Raw genomic sequence first — 9,739 nt, forward strand, 5'->3', positions numbered from 1 at the left:
ACTTGCTTCAGCTTGCATTGTAAGTGAGTGTCAGTATGGAATAGAAACCCCCCCCCCATGCTTCCTGATGCCAGGTCCTCCACTCTAACTGCTAAACCACACTGCCTTTTTAAGATTAGACTGGGGAGGGCAAAAAGATGGAGTTATCTCTTCTTGCTGCTCCTCTTATGACAAATAGCTGTAATGGTCATTATCTGAATATTTAGCTAGCTGGTCTGGAGGCTTGAAACACAGGTTGGTTGGACTCCATGGCAAATGGAGGTTCTGAGCCCAGTGGAAAGGGGTAGGATAATATTCAATAATAGTAAAGCAAACTGTTCTGCATTCAGCCTTGCTTAGAGTTGGAACCATCCCCAGGCAGAAAGTTGAATAACTTAGTGCCCATCGGCATAGGCAGTTGTCTCTCATAAGAGGCACAAAAAACCACCTCCAGGATAATGGTGGCATAAACGAGTCTGGGAAAATGACCTGCAATGGAAAAATCCTTAAACAGCTGCCCACCTGTTGTCAATTGTTTTGAAAATGAGAGTAATTTATCAGCAAAGTTTATGGCTTTTGCCTTCTCTAGTTTATAGTGTACTGAAAAGCAAAAAGGCAACCGATAACTTCATAATACAACTCCCTTTGTTCTTGTCATTGAATGTGGGCTTTGTTTACGGGAGGCTTGTTGGTTTGGACGTGTAAAATAAATGCCAGGGTTGAACCATTGGTACCTAATCCCTGTCTTGTCCGAGAATAATCAGTTTGGAGGATTGCTGCTGGAGATTTTGAATCTCTCTGGCTGACATATCTGGTTCCAGAGCCAGACTGTGCCCAAGGCTTCCTGCACGACTCCCCTGTCCTAGGGGGATCTGCCTGGCTGTGTCTCAGGGCAGAAATTGGTGTACAGTTGTCCGAGAACAATACCGAGACATTGCAGAACTAGGGCCTTGGACCATCTGTTCACTTTAGGACTTTTATTTTGAACTGACCTTTATTCCCCAAAGGAAAAGGACCTCCATTTTAAGGGAAGCTCCTTTGTCACCAGTTTAAAATTAAAAGGCCCAACCTCAGGCCAGGTTCATCCATATTTACAAACTTCTCAGCAAAGCTGTGTTGAGTTTTGAGTGGCCTTAAACTGGTGCAGGGTTTCTCCTGGAAATGTATGTAACAGAGGCTTAATTTAAGCTAAAATTTTGCCGATGAAATTTTGCAGTTTCAGCTGAGTTTTGGTTTGTGTTTTGGGTGTGAACCCAACACGGAAAGCAAAATGCAGGGAAAGGGGGAAGTGAAATAAAGTTGAAAAGTAGTACTTCATTTTAATCTGGATGAATTATGAGACTGTTAATAGCCACGGACACCTCCGTTTTAAATTCCCCTTTTTAGCTTATGTACAGGGATGGAGCCAGGCTCAGTGGATAGGTCAAAGGTAGCATGGCTTAGCAGTCAGAACCCCATCCTGTGCTCTATCTGCACCTTTGCCACTGCCTTGCTTTATAACCTTGTGCAAGACACTTAACCTTCCTGTGCCTCAATTTCCATAGCAGGAAAAAAGCTGGATAATGATACTTCTCCACTTCTTGGAAGTGCAAGGAGATCTGTGGAAGAAAAGTGCTGGTATTATAATTACTATTTTCATTTGAAACTTAAAAACAAATTGTTTGAACTAGTCATCATAGCAAGAATGTGTCATGTGCATTGTTCTGAAGACAAGAGTCTCTCCTTCCTTTGTACCCAGCTCTGTCTGGTTTTAGAAATAACACATGCCACCTGGGAACCCAGCAAAAATGAGATTTCCAGTATACTGAAAACTGAGTGGAATGAAAAGTGGTAGAGAGTTCATGCCTGGCAATAAGCAGGCCCTATTTAGTATGTGTGGCGGTTGTCAGCAGGATAAAATCAGAACAAATAGAATTGCTGTGCCTTAGCCAGGGTGAAAGGATGGATGAATATATGCCGATCTCCTATCGATTGAAGGTCTTTGTCCTGCTGCTGCCCCATTAATATGGGAGGAGCACAGATATCCTGGAGATTAGATCAGCATAGCAAGGTCCCTAGTGGACTCGGTAGAGACATCTCCCTTTCTCCGTGTTATAGGAAGCTCTGCTTAGGTAGGGTTTCTGTTTATTTTGGAGGAAGGCAGTGGCTGCTGTGAAAGTTGTGTCGTTTATGATGGAAAAGCTTTATGTGAGGGGAAAGTTCTGTCATGTTCCCTGAGGCTGATCAGCATCTTGATTCGTTGATTCTGCTCTGGAAGTTCGGTCTATAGCCCAGATCCCATTGACAGAGAATACTTGACCTCCAGCTCTTGCTTTCTTCAGTCCAAGCATTGTGACCTGCATTGTGCCAGAGGAGCCTGTTTCCCTGAGCCTGCGAGAGATAGCAGAGGGTTTGCTCTAATGCTAGTTAGAGGTCCCATCACTCCCATTATAAACCCCTCATTTTCAAGGGTTTATTAGCAGCTGCTGACAGTTGCTCTGGGCTGGAGAGTGGCATAAAAGGTGACTGAGGCTCCTCGTTCAAATGTTGACCCCAGACTCAACTCTCAATCTGCCCTTAGGATGGGCTTAACCCCGGCTCAAGGTGAGGCAGGGTCAACACAAGTTCAACGTCTCCCTTACCACATGGTCAGTGTTTGCATTTCATTGGGGTAAGCCAGGTCATACTGGGAGCTGATCCTGATTGATTCTAGACCTGTGCATTTCTGGGCCCGGATGGAGGCCTTCCTTGAGCCACCAGATCTGGTCAGGGCTCTCATGAGAGGATCACTGGCACTTTTGGTGACTTTTTTAGAGCAGGAGTTCAGTGCCAGCTCGTTAGGCTTGAGGCAGGTCTCTGTCACATTGATGTCAATCAGGAGCAACTCCACTGAAATCAATGGAATTCCATCTGGGGAAAACTGACCTAACTGAGATCAGAACTGGGCCTGTGGTATTTCACTGCTTCCTTGGGACAAGGGGCAAAAGTTAAACCAAACTGTAGGAAGAATCTACAGCTAAAAGGACCAATTTCTGAGGGGGGTCTGTCCAATTCTGCACACTCTCCCAAATGTACTGAGCAGCGAACCCCTGAGCGGCCTGCTCTGGCATGCTGTGATTGTAAATGAACCCCGCCCCTTTTTTTCCATTTCTCTTTTTCAATTCGAGTGCCAGTTAGGCACCGACATAAAGAGAAACAGTAATAGCAGCTCTACAAAGAACGCAGCCAGAATGGTGACATGCTTGCTGGGGTGCAGTCAGTGTGAGAGACACAAAGATCTAACGTGGTCAGTGCTAGTTAGTAGAGTGGTAACATATTCCCATCAACATGCTTAATTTTACTTTACATTGCTTGCAGTTTGGAGCAAGGGGGATGCCCCCGGACCAACATTTCCCTTAGAGTAATTAGGAACCAATAACATCAAGCTTATTTTTTCCATTTCACGGTTCTATATGAAATGACCCTGTTCTCCCAGCAGGCGAGAAAATTGTTCAGCTCTTTTGCGTGACCTGCTCCTGTGTCGATTTCATCCGGTCTCAGTGGTTTGCAGATTGCTTTGCTGCAGTCATGGGAATAACAATCGTCTCTTAACATTCTCTATAGCACCAGCCAGCCAGAAGGATGCAAAAGCATTTTACAAATGGATATACGGAGGGATTGCTTCATTTGCCACCGAAATGCAGCTACCTCTCGGCTAAAAACACATCAAGTGCTCTACAGCACACAGGGGCATTACACGATGGCTTGGGCCTGGAAGTGGTGAAGTATACCGTATCCAGATGTGACGGCAGGGGAATTCAAGGAGGCAGGGTTTAATCTCCCAGATAAGAATCTGATCAGGAGATGGGAACTAGCACCTCTTCTCTTTCCAAAGCATCACATGATGTTTCATTATATTGGTTTTGCATCTTATCGAAAGGATGGTGGCTCCAAGTGCCTGCCGCCTTGCAAGGGATATTGGTTCAGTTTTGACTTGCATGACAGAGCGCTACCTAACAAATAGCCGGTGCTGCTTTTTGTAGTACCTGGCTTCTGCTTGGAGGTCTCCTATCTCAGTAGTGACCTGGCCTAACCCTACTTGCTGATGGGATCCTAGTCCCAGAGCACTAATGTGGGCTGGGTGGAGAAAGATAATGGGGTTTCACAGAGAATTTAACTATTCTGAAATGTGGTTTCATTCTGATTTGGACCCAAACCCCCAAATTTCAAAATTCTCAGTGGACAGGTAATGGAGCCCCAGCTTTGGGGTTGTCCACCTGGTGGGCTGTCATAGAGCCCCAGTTGCTGGATGCCCCGGAACTGTGCACTTTGGAGGCCCTGAGTTCCCTCCTGGTTAATGAGGCAACTTCATCCCAACAGAACCATTTCACAAAACATTTAGATTTTAACAAATTGGCAAATTCTTACCCAATATGTTTGTCGGAATTTTTCCGATCAGCTGCAGCACTGACTTCTACCCACAGAGACAAGAGTACAAATCCTGTCTCTGCTCACAAGCAAGATGAGCTCACTGCCCTCATCCTAGTTGTCAATTGTTGACATCACAATGGCAGCATGACACTTCCAGTGCTGCTTTAGCAACCAGCTAGGATTGAAGCGTGGAGGCCCAGGACCGGAATAGCAAGGGATGATGCAGGTCAGGACTGAGGCATATTGACAGAAGTTTGTGGGCGGGCCCTATAACTAGGATAGCAGAGAGGTGCTGCAGTTCAGTGCTGAAGTATATTGGCAAAGCAGTAAAGGAGTCCGGAGATGGAATAACAAGGACCTGTGGCCAGTCAAGACTGAGGTGCTTTGGCAGAGGGAAGATTGCATAGCATCTGCCCATGTTATCACTTGCCCCAGCCATTCATATTAGCCCCTTTCACCAACATTAGGTTTGGCCCATTTTGTAGGACTCCTGCTCTTTCACTCTTGAGAGTTCTGTCTTTATTAGCTCTTGGCTGTGTTGATGGTAGAGGAATGCGTTGGCCCTGCTTCTCTATGCTTCTTCTGTAACACTGCTGATTTCTTGGTGCTAGTCATTTCCACTGGGCTGCTTGGTCATACACTTACAAGCTGAGCTCGCTGCAGTGAACAAATGCTTGACACATTGATCTCTAAAACAATTGCCTTTCTTGGGCTTGGGCTTTTATCTTCCTCTTTCTTCCCTAAGCCCTGGCATGTTCTCAAAGGACTCTTTCGATCCTCCCTTGTGTCTGAAGCCTGGGGCTGTTGGCTTTCAAAAAGAACAGTAAGGGCCCAAGATTGCGGCTTTTTCCGGGATTTGCTCAGCAGCCAGGTAGCTCCTAGTTATTTTATCTCCTGCTGCCTTGGCTTAACAGCAACATTGGGGAAAAGAGCAAGGAGGAAACAGAAGTGGGGAAGTCCCTGGATCCTGGGCGTTCTAGAGAGATCCTCTTGAATGAGCAAGACTTCTGTCCTACCCACCCCGCGTGCCTGCCTAACTGCTGCTTCCAAGCCTCGCTGCTCACACACCTCTTAAGAGGGATAGAAGGATTTCAGGAGACTGGCAGGCTGCTGACTAAGGAGCTCACCAAATTTACTAAAGCTGCTTTCAGGAAGGTTCTTATCACCTGGTGCAGACAGTTGTTTTTCTGATCAGTCTTGTTTGGTCCAATTGATTGTGTTGGCCTTCTGCTGTGAAGCCCACAAACCTTAACCATAGTCAGTAAAAACTGGTGCCCTGAATCTATCTTAGAAAAACAAGATCTCTGACTCAGGGTCTCCCAGAGTGTTCTGTGTTTTCCTGTTAATAGGATGAAATCCTGGCTACAATGGAAGTCAATGGCAAAACTCCCACTGAGTTTAATTGGGCCAGGATTTCACCCTTAGATCTTAGGTTCCTCAGGGCAGGAATGGGCTTTTCCAATGCAGAGGACAACATAGGACCTCAGCAAATAATACTGAGATAACTCTTCAGTGCAATACACAGGGGGCCTTAGTAGCACTGTCATTGAGCAGGCAATTGCACAGCTAAATTCTTGCAGAATGTTTACTCCATTTCCTTTTCCACTGGCTTTAACCCGTGAAATGCTGTACATGAAAGAGCAGCAGGGCTCTGAGCACGCAGCTGTGTTTCAGAACATCTGCCCTTCTGGCCAACTGTTTCCCTGGACCGTGGCCTGTGTGTGTGTTTTGAATAGTATCAAAGTGGAGAACTAATCTGCAATTTCTGAGGCCCAGTTACATCCCAGATGGAGCAAGTCCTGGTTTGATTAACAGACTCGCATGTACGATTGCACAGAACAATCTGCAGCAAGCCATCGCCATGTGGTTGGCTCTCACTGAAACCCAGCAGCCTCGTCCAGCTGCTTTAGTGTAGTCCTCTCCCCGCTCCCCCACAGCCTCCTGGTGGTTAGTGGTGTGTCAAGTTGTGGCAGAGAGATTGGGGAGGGATATGAGAATAGCAGGCAATTTGTTTGTCCCAAAATATGGCCAGCTGCCTTTGTGACCTGGCGGTGGGCCCTTACACGGTGGGAGGAGTAAGGCACACTGTCAGGGTAGTGGGGGGCAGCTTGCACTGTGTTCCCTGTGCTGAGTCTGTCCTGAGAACAACTAGTGGGCATCAGTCTGCAGGGCTGCCAAGCTGGCACCTTTCAGAGGCACCACGTTTCCTAAGGGAACCTCTGTCCACGCTTGAGCTAGGCAGCTGCACAGACAGTGAGATAGGCTGGCTGCCGCCAGATGACCCCGTCTGACACCCAGGTACGTATTCAGGGTGCCTAACTCGGCCTGCCACCCGAGCAGCTGCAGCTACGCTGCTATTTTTAGCCTGCTAGCTCTATGACAGCTAGTGCCGGTATATCTGACCGAGCTGAAATCCCACATCGACGTACCCTTTCAGCAGCCCTGGGAACAGGTGCAGTTTGTTCCCCTCTTCAGGTGAATGCAGATGGGCTTCTTAAAGGCAGTGCATTGGACGGGGAGAGGCGCAACCCAATGGGAATAACATCTGGTAAAAAAAATCCCTTTTCTGGGGTGGTGCCATGGCATGTGTGAGACCCAGGTTCAAATTCTTAGTCTGCCCCTCAATTTGTCAGCAGTGGTTAAAGGAAGGGGAAGATGGGGAGAGCACAGCTCCATCTCTTCTCCCTGGCATGGCTGAGCAATACTTCCCCACCTTCCTTCCTCCCTCGCCAGTGTGGTGAGAGCATCCCCCTGCTCTAGCCACTGGTTATCAAGGCCTGGAAGAATGCTGGTGGCAGCATGTGTGACCTTTGGGGATGGTGAAGGAGAAGGAAGAGCAACTTGCACTGCTCTGCAGTGTCTCCTCGAGCTAATGCAAGGGCAGTACTGAGAGGCAGAGTGGTCTAGTGGATAGGGCACGGGAGTGGGACTCGGGACACGTGCCTTGTATTCCCAGCTTTGTCACTGCTTTGATCTCTGACTTTGGCGTGTCCCTGCCCTTCTCTTTCCACACAAACCTCTTGACAGCTTTCTTATAGGAGCAGGGATAATCTGCATAGGGTCTCTACCATACAATTAATCTTAAAGCACTGCTGGGATCCTATCCGGTCCTCATTACCCAGGAAGGCGGTAACCAGAAAGCAAGGTCTGGGAAGGAGGAAACCAGACTAAAATATGGAGAAGGGATCCTTGGGGGCCTGCAGAGAACCAGGGAAAATCAAGACCTTTGTGCATGGCCTCTCTTTAAACAGCGGGTACTTCTCTCCTGGTAGAGCAGCTCCAGATGGCATGACGGGCACTCTGGCCCTATGTACTGCAGAGCGGCCCGCTGCTGCAGCCCAAAACAGGAAAAGGCAGTCATCTGTTTCCAGCTCACTGTCGCCTTCAGGTCAAGTCTCCAACATCACTGCTGGTGAGACACATCTGCTTGCACGGTCCCACTGAGGAGAGAAACCTAAGAGAATTAGACAGCAACTCCAGGATCTGGGTAGCTATAAATGTCCAGGTCTCAGTAGCCTTTGCCACAGAAAAGGCAGGAAAGGAACACTAAAGTCCTTGCCTAATCCAGCAGCTGCTTGTGCTCAGAAGGTAGAAGTGGATTTTATGTTGTGTGCATCATGCGTACTTGTTGGCATGTGTGCACAGACTACTCCCTACTCGCTCCCCCCGCACACATACACATGCCCCCGCCTGCTCCCCACCACCCGTCCTGTCTGAGCTGAAAAATGTAGGGGCTAAAATTAACTTTGGTACATTTGGAGTCGTGCCAGTGACATTTCTCGGCTGCAGTAAAAATACCAGAGGAAATGCACTTTTAACCCTTTCTGTGCAGTCAATGCAGGTCCTAAAAGGGAGATAACCCCTGTGTTTGTCTTTTAAAAAAAATTGAGATCCTCTGAGCGGAGGTGCAAGAGGTCTGGTGGGCTGGCCAGAGGTTAAGGTACTGGGCTGGGACCCAGGAGAGATGGGTTCTGTTCCTAGCTCTCTCACTGATTTGCTGTGTGACCTTGCACAAGTTTCCTGGGGCTGTCCAGACTGTGACCCTTGCTGGATACTTATGCAGTGTCAATAAAGAGAATACCCTTGTGTTTGCTAACCATCATGGTGGGAAGGAAGAAGAGCATTGGCTGCTGCCAGGCTGTTTTTCCCTATGCTACCTACGTGGGTGGGGAAGTGGTGGGCCTCCTCCCTGGGCGCTCTGGCTAGTGCAGCTGAGCTGCAAAGCAGGGGATGGAAACTGTGCCAGGTAAAGGACTGGTGCCACTTCTACCCTTCTTGGGGCAGCACAAGTATGCTCTGCCTTTAGCTCAGCGTGGATTGCAAAGTGCCAGTCTAGCTGTTAAATCTCTCTGTGCCTCTGTTTCCCCATTGATTAAATGGGGATAACCCTTAACCAGCTCTTTGGGATATACAGTTGCAAAGAGACATCATCTGATCCCTTGATTTCTGCATTCCATGCTTTTTTTCCCATGGAAAGCTTTTGCTGAACAAACTTTCTATTGGTTCCCTCCCCGTCCCCCCACATAGTGCCTTCTTCTTTTGCCTTGCTCAAACAGCTGCGAGTTCTCTATTTCAGCATTTATAGAAACATATGTTGCCAGCTTCTGTTAGTTTCTGACCCTGCAGATGAGCTTTCTGAACAGACCCTCTGACATGATTGCAAAGGGTTCTGTGTTTCCATATCAGAGATGATGCAGAGAAATCAAGGTAGATTAAATCTCCGGCGATTTCCGATACATAAATGGGGGGGGGTGGTTTAGTAATCAGTAGGTGCGGAGATTGGGTGGCTTGAGGGGCTGGGCCTGAGCTTTGGAGGTTTTTCAATGGTAGCGTGAGGGCTCAAATCTAGGCCTCTGTCACAGTGAGGCAAAGTTACCAGCCGCTGCTGTGTTCTCGGTGTCCTGAGCAAACTGAGCTGGTGGTGTCAGGATTTAATAGCCTGGGGTCTCAGCACAGTTAGAGAGATTGGGGGTTGGACTAGATGACCTTCTGGGGTCCCTTCCAACCCTGATATTCTATGATATTCTATGACCCTGGAGGTGGCAGCCACCCCAAAGGAGGCAGGGTTCCGGCCCCCCTTATATCAGCCAGTGGAACCAAAAGGTCACTGCGGGGGTGCACACTGCCTCTCCCTACGGGGTGGTGCTGAAGGTGCTGTCTGCCTGCCCACCTGGGAACATTGTGCTTCCTGGAGCTTGCCCTCTAGCCCCCCCAATGCGGGACTGGGCCCTGATGGCACGGTCTGGCTCTTAAAAGGCCGGTGCGAGTCCCTGTGAATGCTAAGCAAGCAGCTATTCAGTTTGATGGCTGTGCTTGTGAAGGTCACAGACACGTGTCCTGGGATAGCGCTTATAAATAGTTCTACCTGTAA

The sequence above is a fragment of the Lepidochelys kempii genome, chromosome 13 (assembly GCF_965140265.1).
Source record: "Lepidochelys kempii isolate rLepKem1 chromosome 13, rLepKem1.hap2, whole genome shotgun sequence".
Lineage (NCBI taxonomy): Eukaryota > Metazoa > Chordata > Testudines > Cheloniidae > Lepidochelys > Lepidochelys kempii.